Raw genomic sequence first — 13,052 nt, forward strand, 5'->3', positions numbered from 1 at the left:
CAGAAGGACACCACTAGGAAGTTTGTTTGACTCAACTCTGGCACTGGATAGAAAGAAAACAATTCTTCTGAGGATCTCTCCCCTCATGAAAAGTCAGCCCTCATATGGGTTTATAGTCTGGAATCACACTACCTGTGTGTTTCCAAAAGTCTGAAATAGAGAATTAAATATAAAATGGTTTTAGGTTGGTAGTGTCTCAAGAAAAATGGGAAAGGCAAACACAAGTCTTAACTTGATCTCAGCTGCCCCCCAAGCCACAACGTATCCATTTGCATAGAAAAATTTCCAGGCCAAGTGAATAGTTTGCAGTTAAAATTTATAAAACAAACAAGAATAGTAGGTACCATGGTGAGAACCACAGAAGGAACAGACAGCAGAAACCAACCTGCAAAGTTAGTGTATGTATTAGAACAATCAGGAATGACATATAAAACACTTAGTTTTAATATCTTTAGGTAGAGTTCTAAAAATATTGAAAGCAGGAACAAAGAAAAATTAGATTCAAAGAAGATCCAAATAGAATGTCTAGAAATAAAAAATTGTAATATTGAAATTAAAACTTTATTAAACAGCAGATTAAATAGATTAGACACAGTGAACTAGATGAAGAATCAGTGAACTAGAAAATATATCTGAAGATATTCTTTGGAATATAATTCAAAGATACATAAAGATGGAAAATATGGAAAAGGGTGTGAGAAACTTCGAAGACAGTTAATGTGTATGTATTTGGAATTTTAGAAGGGGATGATAAAATAGAGAAGGGAAAATATTTGAAGGTATAAAGACTGAGAACTTCCAAAATCACTGAAAGATTCCAATTTCTAAGGAGTCTTTCTAAGGAGTCTAAAGAGTCTTGGGTCTAAGAATCCCAAGCAAGTTAAAAAATTTAAAGAAATCCATATTTTAATATATCAATTATGAAACCTCAGAACATTGAAAAAAGAGAGAAGGTAAGAAAAATGAAGCTATTGGGATGAGGAAAAGAAAATTTTGATAGGGCTTATGGATGGATTGTTAGTCCTAGAGTAGTCCCCGATTTCACAGACCTGAGAAATTAACATTAGGTGTTTTTGGAACCATTAAGTCAGATCTTTACTCAAAGTCACAGAGCGTTGTGTGGAGTCAGGACCAGAACTCTGGTCTCCCAACTCACTGAGTGGTAGCTATCACTACTCTTTCCTCTCTAACCTGGGGCTGTTTCTTTAAAACATTAAACAATAGCAAAGAAAAACAAAGTGTGAAGAAAGATAGGGAACAGTTTCAGTTTATTAGGGAACTTTCTGTCATTACATAACATGTATGGAATTTAATAACTATTTTAATACATTCTTACACAGTACAGTGTCCCATCGCTAGGAACCAATGAAGCTGCTCAGTTTTCCATTTTGGGTAAGGAGACAAAGCATTGTTTCCTTTAAGCTTATAAGATAATATGAGGGTAGAATGCGAAAGGTTTTAGAAGATGTAATCAAAGCAGAGTCACAGAAAATAGTTCTGGCATAGCATTCTGTAGAAGGTGGCAAAAGAACAAGTAGGGATAGATGCAAAAATATCAATGTGGGGAAAGTCTTCTGAGAAATATACACAGGGAAAGCAGGTACCAAGCCACAGGATGTGTATATACACCTGAGTCACTAAGTCATAAATCAGTACTCAAAACTGGAGATGAAATACAGTTTGTTTTGTTTCAGTTCACTGCCTTAGACCCAGCTTGTTTTACTTTCTTTTTTTTTTTTTTTAAAGATTTTATTTATTTATTTGAGAGAGAGAGAGAGAGAGGTCACAGGTAGGCAGAGAGGCAGGCAGAGAGAGAGGGGGAAACAGGCTCCCCAGAGAGCAGAGAGCCTGATGCGGGCCTCAATCCCAGACCCTGAGATCATGACCTGAGCCGAAGGCAGAGGCTTAACCCACTGAGCCACCCAGGCGCCCTTGTTTTACTTTCTAAAAAGTTTATTTATACTGAGATCCACAATGGAAGACAACTGGCAAGGCTTGTGTCTCAAGACAAATCATTTGTATATATATATCAAAATCTATCATCTCTGTTCATTAAAAGATAGTACTTGCATCTATGTATATGTATGTATGGAAGAATTATTTCTGAGTCTTGCCTAATTCTCTATAACTGTATACCAACATGTGTAAGAACATCTGGAATTAGCAACAATACAAGAAACATAAATTGTTTAACCAAGAATGAAAACTTGCACATTATTGTTAGTTTTGACTCTGGGAATAGTGCCCAGACTCCAAACCCTGAAGTACTTTAATATTTGTATAATTTGAAATTCTAACAAGGATACAATTCTCTGGACAGCAGCCTAAATTTTATCAGGTAACTTGCTGTTTGTTTTTTAAGAGAAACATGAGATCTTTAGACAGGCAAAGATTTAAATTTTGAAGCTCAGAGTAGAATGAGTAGAATGAAATATATGTCTTAAAATTGGCTTTGTAAAGAGGCAGGCTTGGGTATGGTACATTTTTCAACCACATAAAACATTGATGAGGAGAAATTTTTTCCAGATACGACCAATATATATTTAAAGCCAGTGAAAGTTATACCTAGTTTCAATTTCTAGTGCACAAGGATGCCACTTAGATACTTCTGGAATTGATCCTGGGAGCTAGTAGGCTTTGGAAAACTAAGGAATAACAAGAGGAATTTCTAAAAGGATGAGCCAGATATTTATGGAAATGGGGACAGAGGTGCTCTGGTCTCTAAAATTTGGAAGCAAGAGAAGGCAGCCTGAAACAGCAGCTGAGGTAACAAAACTTTGTATTGGTGGAAGATAAATGTAGCAGACTCCCTTTAAAAATAAAAACATTATAAAAAAAGTTTTCTCTTCAGCAGTGGAAATCAACTACTGGTTCATCAAGTGCTTGCTAATTGTATTATGAAGACTAAAGATAAGTTTCAAAAATAGGTGTAAAAGATAAGTTTCAAAAGATAAGTTTCATGGTCCTGACACCCAACCAGAAGATGAGAATTGTCCTTGTGCTAAAACACAAACTAGTCAGTCAGCCTTTATTTTGATGTCACATGTAGAACCTTGATATAATCTGGTTTATCGAATAGTTGTGATAGGGGTTCCTGGGTGGCTCAGTCAGTTAAGCATCTGCCTTCGGCTTGGGTCATGGTCCCAGTGTGCTGGTATTGAGCCCCATGTCAGGCTCCTTATTCAGCGAGGAGTCTGCTTCTCCCTCTCTCCCTCCCCCTTGCTTGTGGTCACTCTCTCAAATAAACAAAACAAAACAAAACAAAAACCCCAAATGCTTGTAATAAATTACACAAAGCAAATACTGTGTTCAATTATATGTCATTTGAACAATTTTTTATTCAAGAAAATTAAGCAGGGTGGATTATTATTAACTCATAATGATTCAACAATACCTCAACTAAATTTTTTTGAAAGTATTTTGTATTCAAAGTCTATAAAAACTAGCTCTATCTGCCATCTTGGAGCCTATAGAGGCCTGCCAGGAACAGGACTCCTAAAATGACTGAAGTCTGTGGTCCGAGACCATTTTTGCTGGCTATAAGTGGGGTCTCTAGAACTGGAGGGAGCACACAGCTCTTCTTAAAATTAAAGGTGTTTAAAAAAAAAAAGGGAAAAACTAAAATTAAAGGTGTTTATCCTTGAGATGAAATTGAATTCGATCTAGACAAGAGATAGGCTTATGTGTACACAGAAAAGATAAATACAGTAACTCCTGGTAGCAAACTGAAGAAAACCAGGGTAACCTGGGGAAAAGTAACTTATGCTCATGGAACCAGTGACATGGTTCATGCCAAACTCTGAAGCAATGTTTCTGCTGAAGCCACAGAATCCATGTGATTCTGTACCCCTGAAGGATTTAAACTTACTGAAAAATAAATAAAGCTATAGATTTGTTTAAGAAAAAGTCTATAAAAACAAAATTTGTGACCATGGAACTAAGAGAATAATCCTTTTTTTTTCTTCTACTATGGTATGACGCTTTAAAAAAAGTGATTCCTGACTTATTTTTCTGAAACCTAAATACAATATGATGATTTGTTTCATTCCCTAATTAATGTTGCTTTGCAATTGATAAACAATAGACAAATGGCTCAAGTCCAAAATTACAATTATAGTGAAGTCATGTTTTTTCTAAATTGTGTTTCCTTAGCTAACTCAATTCCAGGGAAAAATTACTAGCTTCTCCAGACTGACATAGTGTATTTCTAGGGAAGGTAAAGAAAATACATACATTAAAGGAGAACAACAATGCCCACCTATCAGAATGGATAAAATGAGGAAGATAGAAAATATCAAGTATCTTCAAAGATTTGGGACAAATGAAATTATTATACACGGCTGATTAGAGTACAAATTGCTACACCTGCTTTGGGAAATAATTTGGTAGTATTCACTACAGCTGAACATGTGCATACATTTGGCCCAGCAATTCTATTTGAGGGAATATATGAAAGGCACAAAAATGTCAAAAGACATAATAAGGGAATGCTCATAGCAGTAGTAGTCATATAATGCTAAGCTGGAAACATTGAAAATGTCCATCCACATTATAATAGATAAATTGTTGCACATTTACTTAGAGGAATTCTAACTATTAATGAGAATAAACAAGCTACGTCTATATGGAACTACAGGGATGGATCTCACAAATGCAATGTTGAGTGAAAGGCTAGACAAATGCATTTATAAATAGTTCAAAAACACCACAAGCAAATTGAATGTATGATATTAGAAAGCATAATGCTATTCTTGAGGTACAGAGTGGTGATTAGAAGAGGACATGAGAGGCTCTTAGAGTTCTTCAATTTCTTCAATTCAATTTCAAAAGAAACTTCAATTTCTTTAAATGGTTACTTATGTTTGTTCACTTTGTGACAATTCATTAAGATATCTAGTCATGACTTGTGCAGTTTTGTGTGTGTGTGTGTGTGTGTGTGTGTGTGCTATATGAATGAAAATTTTTAAGTTAAAAGAAAGAGAGACTGTCAGTGAATTCTAAAATATACAGGTTCCACATTCTTAAGTGTGGTGGTCAAAGAGACTCATTGACAGAATTAAGTAAGCACTATATGTCATGATTTAAAAAATTAAGGAAGTGTCAGCATCCGTGTTTAAGAATGCATTGAGCTGACTGGAAAATGGTCAGTTGGGAAATGCACACATTCTCTTCTTCTCTTAGTACAAAATAAGTGGTTATAATATGCCTGATTAAAGACTTAGTTTTCTGACCTGAAGGAATTGAAATTTGCTCAGATTAAAAGAGATTTTTGAGGTGTTTTTGAAATAAGGCAGAATCCTCATGGTAAATTTGAAAAGAGTTTGGCTGCCCTTCCCAGGAGTGCCCCCCACCCCATAAGTTCTTAAAAACCAAAAATGGCTGGAGTTCTGTGGGAATTGGAAGATGTTGAAAGTTACCTGGGTTGAATGTTGTTTCTTAGCTGACAAATCTCTTTTCTTTCCCCAAAGACTAAATTTAGATATGCAGAAACATAAGCCATTCATGGTAATCCTGTCTGTCTGACAATAATGCATTTAGGAGTACGCATGTGATTCAGATATTGCCAATGAGACAAAGGGGAGGTGTGTCTGGGACTTCCGGGAAAAATTTTTTTCCTTAAGAGTAAGCACTTTTTGACTTGCACTCACTTGGCCTCTGTGAGGATGTGATGCTCAGAGCTCAGAGCTCTCCCATAAAGGCAGAGATCATGGACAGTCTGAGGACCGCAGAGGAGAGGGTGAGAAGAGTTTGGATCTTTGGTGATGTCCTTGATTCTTTGCATCATTTGTGGAACTGCCCACCTTAGAACTTCCTGTTAAGTGAGCAACAAGTGTGCTTATATTTTAAGCCATGGTCAATTCATTATTCTATTTTTGTAGCTAATGCATATCAAGTGATACAAATTCTCTTTGTTTTTTGTCTAAATGTCATCTACATTGGCTTTTTCTAAACACTAAAATTAAATGGCAAACAACTAATGCATTCTGGACATTGATTTAATAATATCTTTAAAAACAGCTGGGATATTTAAACATTTCCCCTGACCTCCATGCTTAAAATGCTTCTTTTTCTCTTTTAATATAATTTTTATTTTTATTTTATTTTCAAAAGATTTTATTGCTTTATTTGAGAGAGAGAAAGAACATGAGAGGGACAAGGGACAGTGGGAGAGAGAGAAGCAGATTCCCTGCTGAGCAAGAAGCCTGACAACTACTCAGGCAGGCGGATGGATCCCAGGACCCTGAGATCATGACCTAAGCTGAAGGCTGACACTTAACCAAATAATCCACTCAGGTGTCCCTTTAATTTAATGTTTAATTAAATTTTAATTAAATTTATCAAATGTTATTAAATTTATTAAATTCAGTAGTGTTAACTAGATCTGCAGCAGATATCTAGAACTTTTTCATCTTGCAAAATTGAAACTATATTCATTGCACAACTCCCTGTTTCCTCCTTTCCGAGTCCCCTGATACTGTTCTACTCTCTGTTTCTATATGTTTGACTACTATAGACACTCATATAAGTGAGATAAGTGTCTGGTTTATTTCACTTAGCATAATGTCCTCAAGGTTCATCCATGTTGAAGCATGTAATAAAATTTCCTTGTTTTCAAAGACAGAATAATATTCCATTGTATGTATATACCACATTTTCTTTATCAATTTATCAGTGAATGGACATTTGGGCTGATGTTACCTCTTGGCTATTTTGAATAATACTGTGATGAACATGAGTGTACAAATATCCCTTCAAGATCCTGCTTTCAATTATTTGGGCTATATACCCCAAAGTGGCATTGCAAGGTCATATAGTAGTTCTATTTTTAATCTTTTGAGGAATTATCATACTTTTTTCTATATCAGCTAATTTAAACAGTTTAATATTTAAATAATTTTATATTTTAAACAAAACTATAGCATAATAATATGGATATATAAATGATATATTAAAATTAATTGTAAATATATTTTCATAATATGTGAAAGTTTTCCCTTGTACAAAGACTGAAGTTACTCCTTACATAACTTTTATAGGAATTTTCTCCTATGTTTGGGATATGCCTATCAAATAGTAATAGAAACACTGGTCAAGTTGTTAAAAGTTCTGTAGAACTTTTAGATATTCCACACTACCCTCACTGCCATGTTATCCCAGATTAGTTGGTATAGTCCAAAGCCAGAATGAGAGTCCGTCCCCATGCTGGTATTCAGCTGGCAGGCTCCACGTGGCTGGGTCTTTTCCTAATTATCTCTGTTTATGCCATACCAGCTGTAGAACATCACCTCAGGATAAACCATGGGATATTTTTTTCACAATCAAATAGCCATCTAGTAATACACTGTGTCATGTATTAGATGATATTAAATTTGATTATTAAAAAGAAATTTAAAAATTAAGAGTATGGAAGTTTCTTCTTTCCTTCCTTCATTTCTCTCTTTCCCCTTCCTTCATTCCTTCTTTCCTTCCTTCCTTCCTGGAATGAGGGAAGGGTCACACTTTAATGTCCCAGTTCTTGGTCCCTGGGCTGTCCAGTGCCTAACCATTCCTCATGGCCCAGCTGCTCATGCCTGTGGTGGCTGGTCTACTTCATCAGGGCCTTCAGCAGAGGCTGTCCCATCTTCCTTTGAGCACCAATTTCACATCTAGCTCCAGCTGACCCATGTAAAAACTGAGGGCACAAGCACAGAGCAGGCCTATGGCCAACACGGCCCCCATGCCCACCAACTAGAAATTGCTGCCCTACACCATGCTCAAGCTGTGCAGCAGGAAGAAGCCACTGGCAGCTTCCCAACCCATGCCAAGGGTTTGGAAGTTTGCCACTCACAGGTGTGGAGGTTCCTGGCAATTGATCTGAAAAAACTTAAGTTACAATCCACACCCTGGATATTTAATTCCTGTATAAGTTTAAACAGAGCTTCCTTGCGCAACAATCAGAAAATATAACTCAGAGGGCTGGAAACTTGTCCATGATGGTATGACAAGTCTTTGTCTCTCACTTTGCCTACTTCATGGGCTGCTCCAGCTACTCCCCAAATTGTTGACTTCATCTTCATTATGTGGGCTTCTAAGTAGGTTCAGCCTTGGTTACCTGGTAGCTGCGTTTGAGGTGAAAGCTACTAACATGGAAAGACTGTGTTAACCACCTCTCTTCTTCTTCAAGATAACACTTAATTGTTTTCCTCCTTTGTAAAGATTTGGACCTCTTCCTGAGTATATTCAGGGTAATTCAGGGTGAAAGAATATAACTGGTGTTCCTTCCTTTGCCAAGAAGAGGACTTGCATATAATAGGTACAGAAGTTATCTGGACCTAACAGTGAAAAACAACCCTGTAGGTTAGGAGTCATTGCACTGTTCAGCCTAGATAGTAGTCTAAATAAACTCAGATGCTCTTTTAGGAGAATTTATGACAAATAACCAGAAAAAAAATTGGATGCTGCTAAAAATGGACTTCTATCTAATTTTTATATTTTTATGAATTTAGAAATACAAGGATTTAGAAACTGTTTTTTTCCAACTGGCACATCACAGTGCAAATTGTTTTAATGCTTTAAATGCTGAGTCTGATCTCATGGACTTCTTAGTAACAAGAAGAAATCATACTATTTGATATAATGCAGGTAATAATAATTAGACAACCAGATGTAAGCATTACATGCCATGTCTTAAGCATAGGACCCTCCAAACTTTCTTAGTAAAAGAGCTCATACTTCTTTGAGTTAATAATATCCAATATATTCTATTAACCACCACACTGTGACAATTATGATTATGTCACAAACAATATTATTCTTGAATAGTCAGTGAAGATGAAATATGTGCCATCCTTGATAAAGGAGTGTTATATTTACATTCAGGTAATACGGATTTATATAGGTTGCAGTAAAGAAAAAAAAAAGAAGCTGAATATATCTACCAAATTACATTAGAATAGATATTGACAACTATGTCTGTAGCTGAAACTTTTTTTTTAAAGTAGACTCCATGCCTAGTGTGGAGCCAAGTGAGGGCCCCAAACTCATGACCTTGAGATCAAGACCTGAGCTGAGATCAAGAGTTGGACCCTTAACCAACTGAGCCAACTAGACACCCCTAAGGCTGAAAATTTTTAAGAAGATTGGAAAGAAATATTACTCACAACAACTGAATACTACAACTACTACTGATTTACCAATATGAAGCAGTCATGCTGATTATTGATAAAGTATTGTTTAAACAGGGTTGCTAAAGAATATGGACAAGTAATACATATATGTACATACATTAATACATAAAAGATAATGGAAAAATATAACCTCAGAAAAGAAAAATTTTGGAACAAACAAATTCAAGCTAGAGGAATATTCATGTTTGTATATAATAAGTCTCCAAAGAACACAAGAGAAAAAGCTCATAATCTCTTAACGAAAAAAATGTTAACTGCTTAGATAACATTTCTTAAACATCTGAAACTGATAGAGCCAACAGGCTAAGAGGTTAGAGTGGTTGATATTTGAACACAGCAGATGTGCAAAACTATGCAATTCTATCAAACTCTTTAAAAAAATATTGAATCTTTGCTAAGAAATTCACAAGAATTGCAAAAAGTCTCAGATGCACTAGTGTTCTTTAGTGTTGCTAAGGAAAATTGTGGCAATCAACTAATTAATAAGGTATTCAAAGTGAAGAGAATTAGATGTAAACTGTTGTGCTAATTAAAAGTGAAAGCACTCAATCAAGTTTGTGGGTGGACCCTTCTTGGTTCTGGCAATACCAATGGGAAGGAAAATTACATAAGGAAGTGGAAATTTTTACCTCAGATGGCAATGAAAGTAACCTTAAAAACAATAGGTGGAAGGTTTTAATATGATCTCATTAATATTTTTGTTTGAAAATTATGGAAACTTTGAATAGAAAATGGCTTTACAAGATTAAAGTCTCACTAAATGAAGTTTTTGGAATCCATCTTCCTTCTTGGTTCTTTTCCACATGGTACTGAACTCTGGGTTTTAACCTCAGATTTGAAATTTACTGACTGAATTATCTTGGGTTAGTACAATCTTTCCAAATTTTTCTTGCTTAACTTTATAAACAGAGAATGTTACCTCATGGAGACACTCTGAGAATTAAATGGCATAATGTGGGGAAAATATCTCACATTTAGTACGTGATCAGTGATTAATAATAGTTACGTTTAATGACTGCTGATGACTTGCTTTATTTTCATAGGTATCAGAACACCTCTCTAAGGTAGGATGTTTTGTTATTGTTACTGTTTTTTTTTTGTTTGTTTTATATTTTGTATCAGAGGAAAAAAATTCAGGGTCAGGAAGATTAAATAAGATCCCAAATCACACAGGTAGTCAGTGATAGATGATGGATTTAAGATCTGTCTGACTCAAAAAATCTGTGTATTTTTACTATTATGCTATATTGTGCTCCGCACATAAAACAAAAACAAAACCAGAAATTTTCCCAAATACAGCATGATCTATTGACAGTAACAAGGCCAACATGTGAGTATCTGCCAGGAGTCTGTTAAAAGGAGGAAGTGCCCCAAATTCTTTACTTCCCCATTACCATCCTGCAACAATGAACTTTGGCTGCCCTGTGAGGCTGTGTTCCCTTAAATCTTATTTTTGCATGCAAATGTCAGCACCAGAGAACCCAGAGGGAAACTGAACAAAGATAAGAGGTTCTACTATGATTTCCCGAAATCCTTGAACCAAGCATCACTTTGTTTGAAGGAATTAAGATTTCTTTCTGCTATTCAAGGAGATTATTTTTGGTCTTAATATTTCTAAATGTCCCTGTACAAGCTGTAACATAAAGAAGAAAAATTCTTACTGCTACCTTTGATTTCAACCATGTTTGCCAGAATTTCAAATTGTTTGAGTAAAAGATACATTGATTTTGGCACAGTCACACTCATATCTCCTAAAATGACCTCATGCTATCAGATTTACTGGCATAACAATGCCAGTATGTTCTGCAGAACTTCTCTGTAAAGAGTTAATTCTGCACGTGTATCTCCAAAAAAGGCCTTGTGCTATCAAATTTACTGGCATAAATATTCCTTGATGTTTATTTTTTTCCTCCCTTTGGTGGTACACACACTTACACACACCCCACAGTATATCTCTGTAATGATTTAATTCCCCTGTGGATGAATTTTTTTACAATTAAATCTCAGACACATTCCCAGAAGTTAGTTGTAAGCTTTGTTTCTTTAACCTTCTGCTGACCCTGACGAGGAGTGGCAGCTCCCATTTTTCAATCTCTCGCCTTACTTTCAGTCCTGTTTCAAGCCTGAAGTAAAAGTTCTCCTAAGAATTCTCCTTTCTTTATAAATGGGAAAGAGAAAGAGGTACATTTAGTCTGTAGATATTGTAAGCTAAACAGCAATAGGAAATAGAAAAATATCTAGATCATTGCTGAGAAAATGAATTATGCAGCTGCCAGTGAAGGACTGATAGAAAATCTAAGATCTTTTCAGAGAAAAATGTGAAAAATGTGAAATTTGAGCTATAGGGAGTGATGCTTATGAAGAGAGTTCTTAACTATTTAAGGATATTACTCAACTGTGTGATTCTTCTCAGGCACTCCAAACTTTGGGAAATAGAGGATTCTAATGTTTTCTGAACCCAGAACTGTGCCTTTTTGGGGACAAAATTAAAAGAGAAGAAAAAGTATTCTAAAGACAAATGTGAGAAGCAATAGGTAAGGATACTGAGAACAGCACTGAACCACATTGGCATACCGGGATGATTCAAGCTTCAGCTGAGGAGGGAGGGAGAGTCAGGAAGATCCAATCACACCTACTCCTAAACTCTTAAGTTTCCAAAAGTCTGGAATCAACTTTGTGCAGCCACAGTACTTTTGGATTTATACCATTTTCTTTATTAAAATAGTCTGGAGGCAAGTATTTATGTATGGCAAGATAAGGCAGAGAAAAGCGTAAGGAGAAAAAATTGCCACAAGGCAGACAGCAAGAAATAAATAATAAGAATAAAACAATATTTTAAGGACAGTGTCAAAATGAAGAATAGTAGCAAACCTAACGAGCTTTTGAATTTACTCATTTAGGATGCCAATTCTTATTGTTCAAAAATGGTTTATTTTTTGAGCAGATGATTTTGAAGGGATTGCCCCTCTCAGTTCTTTATTTGCCCCCCCTTATTTGAAGCCACCGGTAAACAATTGTGAGTAGGTTTGTTTTGGATAATCATTAGGAGTATAAAGTAGAATTATCAACTTGTTTTATAAAGTTTTGTGGTGGGGGATGGAAACTTACTATAAAGACTATTATAATCAATTTTAGCAATTTATTAATTGTTCTCTAAATCATCCAAAGGAAATCAAAGTGGAACTATAAGCTAGTAGCAACTGTAATTATCAACTTTTACTACTGTCAGCACTAAATAACAAACCAACCTAATCCTTTATTTTATAGAAATAAAATCCAGTTCTCCATGATTCCCAAGATCTTATTTTACCAAACCTGACAAAAAATGTACAACAATATTAGTTTTATTCTTACCGTGTAATCTTGTTTTGATTTCTCCTCTGAAAAGCTGCAGCTCTGTGTTTGGAGAGCTTGCAGATTCTATTTATTACCCAAAGTTTGGCAGAGAACCAAATCGCTGTAAGAAGGAGATCTGAGTGGATGAGATTTTGGCAGATTTTAACTGCATGCAAAAAGCCAATAGAGCTACAATCCTGTCAACATTCAAGATTCCCTACTTTCTGTCTTATCCCCATCTCCATCTTAAAATTTAATTCAACAATTATGGATTTTTGGGTGCCTGGGTGGTCCAGTCATTAAGTGTATGCCTTTGGCTCAGGTCCTGGGATCAAACCCAAGAGCACTGCATAGGGCTCCCTGCTCAACAGGAGGCCTGCTTCTCCCACTCCCCCTCCCCATACTTGTGTTCCCTTTCTTACTGTCTCTCTCACTCTTTGTGTCAAATACATAAAATAAAATCTTTTAAAAACATTATGGGTTTATTTATTTTTTTATTTCCAACTCACATCAGAATTATCTTATATGCAACCCCCACTCCCATCTCCA

General features: G+C 35.6%; 1 protein-coding gene across 1 annotated transcript in view; it reads right to left on the reverse strand.

The window, feature by feature from the left end:
• Positions 1–12,606, reverse strand: part of IL33 (interleukin 33) — a 46,144-nt gene extending 33,538 nt beyond the window's left edge. The window contains exon 1 of the mRNA XM_032849600.1: positions 12,522–12,606. The gene's annotated coding sequence lies outside the window, so the exon portion shown is untranslated. The remainder of the gene's footprint in view (positions 1–12,521) is intronic.
• Between the last annotated feature and the right edge of the window lie 446 nt (positions 12,607–13,052).

Source organism: Lontra canadensis, unplaced genomic scaffold (assembly GCF_010015895.1).
Source record: "Lontra canadensis isolate GAN:19392208 unplaced genomic scaffold, GSC_riverotter_1.0 scaffold234, whole genome shotgun sequence".
Taxonomy (NCBI): Eukaryota; Metazoa; Chordata; class Mammalia; order Carnivora; family Mustelidae; genus Lontra; species Lontra canadensis.